Source organism: Cyprinodon tularosa, unplaced genomic scaffold, assembly GCF_016077235.1.
Source record: "Cyprinodon tularosa strain WSP-4 unplaced genomic scaffold, ASM1607723v1 ctg1294, whole genome shotgun sequence".
Taxonomy (NCBI): Eukaryota; Metazoa; Chordata; class Actinopteri; order Cyprinodontiformes; family Cyprinodontidae; genus Cyprinodon; species Cyprinodon tularosa.
In genome coordinates, this window is record NW_024038108.1 from 128422 (window position 1) to 140698 (window position 12277).

The following is a 12277-nucleotide window of genomic DNA, read 5'->3' on the forward strand; positions in this document are numbered from 1 at the left end:
TACTCCCTAAATTTTTGCTCAGTATATCTAATAAATTAACCTTCTCCTTAATGTCTTCAAACTCTCTTCTCATATATCTTCTCTCTCTTTCATATTTATGACATTCTAATATAACATGTTCTATGGTTTCATATTTATCACAGAAATCACATTTGCCCGTTTTATGTTTTTGTATTTTAAAAAGTGTATAATTAAGTCCTGTATGACCAAATCTTAACCTTGTTATCACTCTTTCCTCCTTTCTATTTCTTCTTCCATTTCTTCTTTCTCCTACCATCTTCTGAATTTTATAAAACCATCTTCCTGTTTTATCTTCATCCCACCTTTTTTGCCAAATTTCCATAAGTTTCTCTTTAATAATACTCTTTCCTTCTGATTTACTTATTTTAACTATAAAACTAATAGAATGTTTAATTGCCCTTTTTGCCATTTTATCTGCCCTCTCGTTTCCTACTACCCCAATATGTGCTGGAACCCACACAAATGTAACTATCAGCCCCATGTTTCGTATTCTGAACAGTGTATGATTTATTTCTAATAAAATGTCCATCCTACTATCGGTTTGGTTATTTTTTTAAACTTAACAATGCAGAGCTTGAATCTGAACATATTGTTTTTAATGGTTTTATGTCTTCTACCCATTGTAACGCTAATAATATTGCCAACATTTCTCCTGTGTATACTGATAATCCATCTGTAATTCGTTTTCCTATTTTTATATTGAATTCTGATACTACAAATGCTATTCCTAGTTTCTCAGTGATTTTTGATGCATCAGTATAAATTTGAATATATTGATTATAACTGTCTAAATGTAACTGTACTAAATTAATATCTACCGTGTACGTTTTATCTTGTTTCTTTTCCATTAGTGACATATCTACTGTTGCTTCTGGTAGAAATCAGGGAGGTATAATTGATATTGGTGTTGTTTGACTCATTTCTAAACTATTCATTTTAATTTTTTTTTATTTTTGTTTCAATTGTCCATCCAAAACTCCTCATTTCTTTCTTTTCTTTTTCCCAGCATGGATTTAAAATGTCCAAAGTTGGGTGATCCCCATTATTTCCTTGTAAATTTAACCAGTAATTGATTTCTAATTTTGTTCTTCTTAAATCTAATGGCATTTCTCCCATTTCTATTTCTAATGCTGCTGTTGGTGTGGTTTTAAATGCTCCAGTACATAATCTTAGTGCCTGATGTTGGATAATGTCTAATTTGGTTAGATGTGTTTTAGCTGCTGAACCGTACACTAAACAACCAAAGTCTATGTTAGATCTTATCATACTTGTGTAAATCTGTTTTAGTGATTTCCTATCTGCTCCCCAGTCACTGCCAGCCAAACATCTCAAAATATTCAAGATTTTCTTACATTTATCAACAACTTTTTGTATATGTATATGCCATTTTAATTTTTCATCAAACTATAATCCTAAAAATCACCGCGCCGCTCTGAGTTTCTTGGAGATCGTAAAGAGCATGCGCGAGATGAACCAGGGTTTCCGCGGATCAATAAAAATAATTAAAAAATCATTCTTTTTTTTTTTTAATCAAGGCCTTAATTGGCACTAAAATTATTTAAATATGTTTATCAAAGTATTTATAATTCTTTAATAAAAAATGCTTATAAAAACAATGAACTTGTTCACTACTCCCAAACAGGGGCGTCTCTAGGTTTAAGAGACAAGGGTGGCTCAGCCCCTAGAAGATATTGCGCGTCTCAGACAACTGCTAAGGCGTTCAGATTAACTTGTCTTCTTTATGGCTTTTATTTGGTGCTTTACTGCATTTGTTTTGGGAAAATATGAGGAAAAAATAAATACAGAAAAAAAAATGTTTTTTTTTAAATCGCAAAATAATTATAGGGTGTCTAATGCCAAAGAAAGGATGACTGAAGCCACCCTTAAATAGGTCTAACGACACTTATGCTCCCAAACTCAGCATCTCTTTTCATTCCTGTAATAAGAAGTTTCTTTTGAATGGATTTGATTAAAGTTTAAGTCCCTCGGTATAAAATAAATATTTTGATGGAGATGAGAAATCTGCTTCCTCGTTGGTGAATAACCAATAGTTTGGATCCAATCATTTAAATAAACGGTGTTAGGTTTTTTTATATATATATATAAGAATCGTGCTATAATTTCTAGTCACCGATCTGTTGCTGCTATATTTTAATTTGACGAACCGGAATTTGTCGATGTTCTTTTTCCTGTTTGGTGCGATTGCAATTGCGGATCTTGACCTGGCCGGACCTTATGACCACAGTGTACCAATCTTCTGATGGCTACTTCCAACAGGATAATGCGCCATGTTATAAAGTGAATCATCTCAGACTCATTTCTTGAAACTTTTCCACTTAAGTAATTGTGAATTGAGCATATTGACAGACAACATTTTATTTTTTATCTTAAATGCAATTCTTTTTTAAATAATTACTGCTCTAAATGTATTGCTCTGTCAGCTAAAGATCTGTTTTGGTCTCTATACTTTAATTAAATAAATCAATTCAAGCTAAAATGTAAGAGGCTATACTGAGCCTGATCTCTTTGTATCAGAGATTTTCTTATCTTTTAGAAAAATGTCACTTGGGGTAAAACCCCCCCTGCAACCCTGATTTGCATTTGTATAGCTCACAGCATGTTGTATAGCTCACAGAATTCCATGGGGGGGAGGCATGGGGGGAACACTGCCTAAGAAATTCCACGTCAATTTCTGACAATTTACGGGAGTTTTCGGCGAAGCCTGCAAACTGCCGTAAACTGCCGCTAACCAGAAGTTCCACGACAATCTACAGTGCCGCATATTGACGAAAATCCCACTTTTCCTGCAGTGACTGCCAAAGAAAGTCCACGTCAATTTCTGACAATTTACGGGAGTTTTCGGCGAAGCCTGCAAACTGCCGTAAACTGCCGCTAACCTGAAGTTCCACGACAATCTACAGTGCCGCATATTGACGAAAATCCCACTTTTCCTGCAGTGACTGCCAAAGAAAGTCCACGTCAATTTCTGACAATTTACGGGAGTTTTCGGCGAAGCCTGCAAATTGCCGTAAAATGCCGCTAACCTGAAGTTCCATTTCAATCTACAGTGCCGCATATTGACGAAAATCCCACTTTTCATGCAGTGGGAGCAAAACCACAGACTGATCAACTCCTTGCTACACTGCAAAACTGCAGCAATCCTGACTAAAGAGGCCCCAACTAAAGATTGACAACTATACATGTTCATAAATTTCATGTTCATACAGATCCTTTCAGTGTTTTGGTCTCCCGAAATACTGACTTTGAGGATTTCATTAGTTGTCAATGATAATCACCTAAATTGAAAGAAATAAACCCTTGAAATATCTGTCTGTGTGTAATGAATGGAAATGATGTACAAGTTTCAATGTTGGATTGAGTATAAAACAAGTTGAAGACCACTCCTCTCTGCTTCTTGGCTGCCTATCCAATGCTGAGATGGAAAAACAAGAACCACTGAACCCATTACAAACTCCACTGTCAATCAATGACTCCACAAACTGGAAAAGCCCTGATCCTTTCAAATTTCAATTGGTAGAGCTCTAGACTTTGGCTGCAAGGATGCCAGTTTTTCCAAGTTACGTTTGTCAAAGTTTTTTTTCAATATACACAAGATAGTTGAACTTGTGGATGTGTCAGATAGCGAGCTAAACCCTGGATAGAGAGTATTCAGATTGAGAAAGCCTTGAAGGCATTAGCCATTCTAAGGGTTCTATGGTGTAATGGTTAGCACTCTGGACTCTGAATCCAGTGATCTGAGTTCAAGTCTCTGTAGAACCTAGTTGCTGTCTTTAGCGGCTTGACTGAAGCTCAAAGTTCTGAAACCAACTTTTGTGAAAGATTGTTTATGATTGTGAGTACCTGTGGACTGTGTTTGAGTCGATGCATTTCTCTTGTTCAAGGTTCCCCTAAGCTTTTGCCCATTGACAGATTCATAGAGTAGTTTACTGGCTCTCTATGTATGTCTCAATGGATTCTGATTTCTAAAACAAACAGTAGAAGGTGCTGATGAAGGTTTTCAGTCATCCAGGTCATAGTCATTCCGTAAAACAGGCTAACGATGGAACTAAACGACCCATTCATCGGTTACCATTTGCATGTTTCCAAGCGATACAAGGCTTTGTCTATATTAGACTCAAACTCACTGCGGATCCAGACATTTGAATTGAGAAAGCTTCCTGGAGAGGTGGCGAAACGTCTTCAAATCTTGGAAACCAAGTCCAGTGGATATTTTTTGAATTTTTACGGAAAAACAGTAGAAGGGATTAGGAATTCTATATCTACAGTTTACTGTGGTATGTGTGAGAAATAGGCCCCTCAAAACATAACGCATGTGATAGACTTAATGCGATGAGGCCAATCATTAGCAGTGGGCTTTGGCATATTTCTGGTCTTTTCCAAGCAGCAGGGTGTGGCACAACACTGCCTGTAGTGTAGTAAGGAGGATTGTCTGACCAACATATGGCTCTCTGGTTTCATAAGCAAACAGAAATATTGTTTTCTGCTATACTTTTATCATAGAGTTTTTAATGTCGACGTAACTATTCAACCTACAAATAGGGCACATACCACATAAAACTGGAAATATACTTTTTCCAATACGGACCGTCCTACCTAGCTGCTGTCTTTATCTGCTTGGTGCTTCATACATTGTGGTGATCTACCAGAGACTGCATTGAAGAACCTCTTCCATCTGAGAACTTGATGAACTCTCTCTCACCATGAGGTCCACTGCAGCTTTTTCACAGTCAGGGAGGGTTTGCTGTGCCATGACATCTGTTGTTGTTGGTCCACTGAGTTTTCTCAGGAAAGGGCAGCCACCTGCTAGGAACGTTTAGAGTACTTCAGAGACCCTGCTGCTCACCCACCATAGGGACATCCAGATTTCATCCTCTAAATGGACTTGGCCACTAAACACAAATCCAAAGCTAGCATTACCTGCTTTTATGGACCATGGTATCCCCTTTTCTTAATCAGCCATAAAACTCACCCTTAGCATAACCCAATAGAATATCTATTAGTGTATTGGGAAGAGGAAGATCAGATACTCCAGACCTAAAAATGCAGAATAACTAAAGGCCACTATCAGAGCAACCTGGGCTCTCGTGACACCTGAGCAAAACCACAGACTGATCAACTCCTTGCTACACTGCAAAACTGCAGCAATCCTGACTAAAGGGGCCCCAACTAAGGATTGACAACTATACATGTTCATAAATTTCATGTTCATACAGATCCTTTCAGTGTTTTGGTCTCCCGAAATACTGACTTTGAGGATTTCATTAGTTGTCAATGATAATCGCCTAAATTGAAAGAAATAAACCCTTGAAATATCTGTCTGTGTGTAATGAATGGATATGATGTACAAGTTTCAATGTTGGATTGAGTATAAAACAAGTTGAAGACCACTCCTCTCTGCTTCTTGGCTGCCTATCCAATGCAGGGATGGAAAAAGAAGAACCACTGAACCCATTACAAACTCCACTGTCAACCAATGACTCCACAAACTGGGAAAGCCCTGATCCTTTCAAGTTTCAATTGGTAGAGCTCTAGACTTTGGCGCCAAGGATGCCAGTTTTTCCAAGTTACGTTTGTCAAAGTTTTTTTCAATGTCAACAAGATAGTTGAACTTGTGGATGTGTCACTTAGCGAGCTAAACCCTGGATAGAGAGTATTCAGATTGAGAAAGCCTTGAAGGCATAAGCTCTTCTAAGGGTTCAATGGTGTAGTGGTTAGCACTCTGGACTCTGAATCCAGGGATCTGAGTTCAAGTCTCAGTAGAACCTATCTGCTGTCTTTAGTGGCTTGACTGAAGCTCAAAGTTCTGAAAGCAACTTTTGTGAGAGGTTGTTTATGATTGTGAGTAACTGTGGACTGTCTTTGAGTTGATCCCTATCTTTAGAATATTCTTTGGCATTTCTCTTGTTCAACGTTCCCCTAAGCTTTTGCCCGTTGACAGATTCATAGGCTCTGTTCCAAAACCTAGGACGCATCCTCCAAGGACGCGGTCTACCTAGACTGGATCCTTCGAAGACCGTGAAAATAAGGAGACCGGAAGTGTTCTGCCTATAAATTCGACCGGTCTAGCCTCCATCTGCTGCCTCCACCCCTCATTCGGAGTAAGGTTCTTTGCTTAGCAACCGTGACAGCTCCCGCACAGGGCAAGAAAAATAATGCATGCGGAACGACCAACCATTGTTTTGTTGGGCAATCTAATTTTTGAAGAGCTCCAGCAGCAGTACCCTCGCCTAATATATTCCAGATATCTGATGCTGATGAATAATCGTATTCAGGTAAAGTAAATGTCATCATTGTTTTTATTTGTGTAACTACAGAAAGACATGCAGTGTAATGGCGAGTGAAATAATCAAATATTACATGTAAAAATGCTGCTGCATCAAATGCCTTTTATTACTTTTGTCAAGATAAATGTAACTTTAAATAAAGTCATTTAAAATAACCGGGCCCTAAATTTAATGGGACACCTGTCCCTGGTTCTGCACACCTCATGTAAATGGAAAGCTGATTAACAATCTGTCCTCTAAATGAGGACTGAAAGGAAACATGCAGAACAGGCAGGGCTCTGGACCTCAGTGCTTTGAGTTAAAGAACCCTTATTTAGAATTCCTTTTTTGTTGGTAGAATGAAATACAATTTAAACTAAAATCCCTTTATTATCCCACAATGAGGAAATTCTGGTGTTTACAGTAGCAAGGAGATTATGGAAAAAATGGTTACACAAATGTGGACCTTAGTAAAGTGTATTTGAATAACATAATAGTGAAGAGTTTGAAAAGAAGTACATTTTATTGTTCTCACACATTCAAAATAATGTAAAACACATTGTTAGACTACTTTCTTCTGTTTTCTCGTCTATAGACTAGATCACAGTACTGCAGGATCAACCTCAGTGTCCCTGTCCTCAACCGCTTCTTTGATGATGAGGACACCAGACTGATTTCAGACTGAGCAGGGAGTCTTTGGGAGTCCTTTTAAATCTCCTGAAAAAAGATCGGCGACATGGATGGGGAGCCACTATTGAAACATTGGTGTTCCTTTTCTGGCTGGCAAGTGGTGCATCCTACAGGTTGGTGTCAGCTTTGTTTGGAATTCCACGTACCACTGTCCATGACATCATTCATCGGGTCACAAAGGATGTAGTGGCCATCCTTTCCCGGGTTATCTACCTCCCCAAATCTGCACAGGATATTGATGATGGTTCTCTTGGGTTTGCACAGCTGGCACGCCACAGAGCTTTTTCCAAAGCAGTGGGTGCAATAGATGGCTGCCACATCCGCATAAAGTGTCCAGGCGGCGTTGATGGTCAGTGCTTTAGGAATAGGAAACTGTTCCCATCCATCATCATGCAAGCTGTTTGTGATCATCAGGGCCGTTTCATAGACACATATGTGGGCTGGCCTGGGTCAGTGCATGACTCCAGGGTCCTCCGACACAGCCCACTGTATAGGCAGTCGGTCTATCCTCCTCCAGAGTATTTCCTTGTTGCAGATGGAGGGTATCCCTGCCTCCAACACCCACTCCCCCTCATCACTCCCTACAAGAAGCCGGTACAAAGTGTGGGAGCCCTGCACTTCAATAGCCATCATTCCAAAGCGCGCTGTATTGTGGAGCGAGCTTTTGGAATGATGAAGACCAGATTCCGTGTCATCTTCATGCAAGCGCTGGAGGTGCACCACTCGTTTGTACCATATGTAGGTTTTTGCAAACCCATGGAACTTTCCTGAACACACTACCTATATACATAACAATTAATGCTATAAATATTTCCAGAAAAAAGATGTATTTCGGAATCTGTTATTTGCCCCCCAGGTCATAACAGCATGCGCCATCCTTCACAACATCTGCCTGGGTGCTGGTGATGTCACCAGACGATGAAGCAGAATACGCTGTAGATGAGGATGAGGGGGTGACAGAGCTTGGAGCAGTCAGTGGCGCTTGGTGGCGGGACCAAATCGCAGCTGAGGTGTCTGCCCTGGAGGAGGTACTACCAGACCACACCTACTGTTTGCAGGTAAGTCAAAATAAATAAGTGTCACGTCTAGGAATTGATGTGTCAGAGTATTATCACCATTGTGATATTAACAATCCATGCACAGAATCATATGCTTTTGCATGCCTTTGGTTTATTCATTTATCCTGATTTCTTGCATATTACTGATGCTGAGGTTGACTGTGCCAGCCCTGTAAACCCAATTGGATGATGGCATGGACTCTGCTTGATACCTTCCGAAAACCTCCACAGGCCACTGAGTGATGCTTCACTGGCTATCCAGAAAAAAGCATGCAGACTATTGGAGCAACCCATCCACATCGCTGGTCTTAAAACAGAAGACACTACCAGAGACCTCCTGTTTAGTTAACCATTAGACCGTTACCCTTTTTAATGCAGAGTCGGATAAATAAGGTCAATCCTGTATATTTACTTTTGGAAATATTTTGTTTATCACAACATTCTCCTTGAATATATCCTTTATTTTCTTGAAAAATGTTTGTGTTATGACCTCATTTCTTTGGAATTACACAAGTTACAATAAATGTTTATATTGTGGAAATAAAAGATGGGTGCTACTTAGTTACATTTACTCAAGCAACCTTTTGAAAACATGTACCATAAGGAGTAATTTTACAGGCTTGAACTGTTTACCTTGGAGTAAAATTCCTGGCTACTCCATTCGCTTATTTTTTGTTTTTCCTCCGAGCGTGTGGCATATTTATAGGGCTTGCTTGGTCTCGCAATGAATCCTGGGTAAACCAAGGATATCGAGGATACATCAGACCCGTCCTTCAAATCCGGCAAAAAGAAGGACGCATTGTAAGGCCGCATAACGAAGATTTTTGGAATCCGACCAGACCTCGGTGCCGCGCTATGACGTCATCGGCCTTCGAATCCGGTCTTCTAAGGACGCATCCCAGGATTTCGAACAGAGCAATAGAGTAGTTTACTGGCTCTCTATTTTTGTCTCAATGGATTCTGATTTCTAAAACAACCAGTAGAAGGGATTAGGAATTCTATATCTACAGTTTACTGTGGTATGTGTGAGAAATAGGTCCCTCAAAACATAACGCATGTGATAGACTTAATACGATGAGGCCAATCATTAGCAGTGGGCTTTGGCATATTTCTGGTCTTTTCCAAGCAGCAGGGTGTGGCACAACACTGCCTGTAGTGTAGTAAGGAGGACTGTCTGACCAACATATAGCTCTCTGGTTTCATCAGCAAACAGAAATATTGTTTTCAGCTATACTTTTATCATAGAGTTTTTAATGTCGACTAGAGACTGACACGGGAGTGGATTTTCACTCCTGTCCCGTCCCACTCCCACAGAAAAAAAATGTGTCCTGTTCCGATCCCGGGCAAGAGCAGAAATGTAAATCCTGTCCCGTCCCACTCCTGGTGAAATTACTCCCACTCCCATCCCGCTCCCATTCAGAATGACTCCCGCTCCCGCACCACTCCCATTCTTGTTGTCTTCAATAAGGCAAATACATTGAATCTGAATTTAGTAAAAGTAAAAGGAATAATAATTATAAATACATAATAAAAGTAACAAACAAGGAAACAGACCATGCTTATCTTAGGTTAATAAACAAAATGTACAATATTGCCTTTTAGAAATTTATTGTTTCGTTTGAACAAAGAAGTTACTTTTAATTTTCAAATTGCTGAAACTTAAAATCTATGCTTAATTGACCAAAAAGTGCATAAACGCATTACATTCACAATTTAGATAACAAACACAAATGGCTCAAAAAGCTGGATATGGTAAACTTCCAGACTTGCCCATTTGCAAGAAAACAACTTACTATAAGAACTAAATTATTGAACGTTAAACACATTCTTGGATGAGTCCAGGAACCTTATAAGTTGCTATGCAGGAACAAATGTGCATCCACATTGTCTGGACTGAGGTTGGAACGTCTCTCCTCAATGAGTCTTCCAGCTGCACTGAAACTACGTTCAGAAGGTGTACTTGTTGCTGGGATTGCTAGCAGCCTCTTGGCAACAGGCACTAGCCCACCTGACCTCTCTTTCCAGAAGTCAAGAAGAGACTGAAAGCGTGTCCACTTGGAGTCAGTCATATACTCAAGGACCAACTGGCGACCCATTGATTCCATAGTGCCAATGTCCTCCTCCCTCTCCTCCTCTACGACACAACTTGCAAAGAAGTTATGCACCTCTGTGGTCTTTGTGGATGAGCTGGATGGGGATTAACCTTCAGGAAAAAGAGAAATTATTATAGGACATTGCCATTTGCAATATAGCTCTTTGTCTTCCAAATAGCCTATTTCTTTGTCTATCAAAGGTCTCATCTAAATAAAACATGACCTACTAGATACTGCACACACCCGTGTGTGTGAGAATGTATGCCACAAAATAAAAGGAAGGCCTTTTGCTATTTACTACTGCTCTGAATGCTCTGTTCATGTAGTGTTAGTCACCCGATTTCTCCACACAGCCTGTCTCTCTCTCCTCTGTCCCTGATGTTTCTGTGAGTGCTGCCAGGGTGTTGATGACCTCCTCATACTCCTGACAAAGGAGAGTTTTCCTCAAGAAACTCCTTAAGCTAGGTGAGAAAGCTGTGGCTAGCTTATGGTACTGGTGGATTTTGAACTTCAACTCCACTGCCTGGGCTAACTTCACTTTCAGCTAGGGGAGGAGGAGGGAAATGACATAGTGATACATGCATTGTTATCATGATAATATATACAACATCATTTTTATGGAGCATGAGTTCTAAGGCAGAAAAAAATGTGCTTTATATTACTCATGGAACAGTTATGATTGTATTTAATAATTAACCAACACTTTATGCTGGACAAGATCAAACACACAATTCTTTTCTTGTGTTTATTTGTCTGTTATTGGATAGGGCCAAGTTCCTGTCAGCAACTTCAGTCACCCCCCACCTTAACAACAAAAATCACTAATGTTTTGTATTACCTCTTTCATAACCACACTGTCTCCTTCCACGATCGACAGACCCCTCAGTAGAGTCGCTTTGGTCGGGAGAACGAGGTGAAGGGTTGGTGTCTGCTCAGTAGAGAGGTGTCTGGTAGCCTCATCAAAAGGTTCCAGGAGTTTGATGATGTCCTCGAGCAGATCGCAATCTATGGTGTTTAGATAACGCAGCTCGTTTCTGCGGAGCAGGATCTCATGCAGCTTAACAGACCTCAGAGCATCATTAACAGACTGGAGCATTGCTAGTCTGGTATTCCACCTTGTCTCGACAGCTTGCTTTAATGACTGGTCCAGCTCTTTTTGTAACCTGAAATTAAAAGAGGAGTGACAAGGTTACAGGGATTACAAATTGTAATTAGAGGGTCTTTTTGGGAAAAAAGAAAAAAAATTCATTTGATTTCATAATTAGATACAAGGCAATATTTTATGTTATCTTACCCTGCTCTTTTGAAGTGTGTCACAAGAGTCTTTGTGTCCCTAAACAGTTTGATGATCCTACTGTGGACTGGGTTGTCTTCATCCAAGTGGTCAAATACATGTTTTAAGATTAAGTTGATATTATGACCAGCACAGGAGATTCTGATATAATCCTTAAAAGCTGCTGTTACGTTGGAGCCATTATCCGTCACAAAGACTGTGTCCTTTCTTAGGATGCTAAATTCCTGTTAGTTATTTTTTTACAAAGACAAAACATAAAACCTTAGTAAATAGAAGCCCAGACATAAGATCATCATATAACAGAATGATAAATAATAATGTATTTTACAGATGTAATTTTCCTAAATATATATATTACTAAAATAATTGCTTACTCATATGCTTTTTCAGCATCTTGTCATTCTCTTGTGAAATATTCTTATTGCACAATGTTCTATTTTGAAGTACATGTCTTAAAGACATTTTATGAATTAATTGGCACGTTCAATTTTATATGCCATGTAAATAAGTATTATTTTATATGCCATGTAAATAAAATCCATCTGATTTGAGAGAGATACCTGAAGAATTCCCTCCACAGTTCTTCTGATGTTGTCACCGGTTTTGACACCTTCCATCTCCCTTGTAGCCAAAATCCGGTTCATTAGCTTCCAATCCATAATGTAATGAACTGTGACAGTAATGTAGTGTGTGCTGGTCCTCTCCTCTGTCCAAAGGTCTGTGGTTATAGCATGGTCTGCAGTCTGCAGAAAAAGGAATTAAGTATTTTATTACATGGCCACAAATATTTAACATAATACATGCCTCACTAAGAATACTGAGAAATTGAGCAGTTAA

General features: G+C 39.3%; 2 non-coding genes across 2 annotated transcripts; both read left to right on the forward strand.

The window, feature by feature from the left end:
- The first annotated feature begins 3729 nt into the window (after positions 1–3729).
- Positions 3730–3801, forward strand: trnaq-cug. Its single transcript has one exon. It is a non-coding gene; the product is annotated as a tRNA-Gln (tRNA).
- A 1934-nt stretch (positions 3802–5735) lies between these two features.
- Positions 5736–5807, forward strand: trnaq-cug. Its single transcript has one exon. It is a non-coding gene; the product is annotated as a tRNA-Gln (tRNA).
- The last annotated feature ends 6470 nt before the right edge of the window (positions 5808–12277 follow it).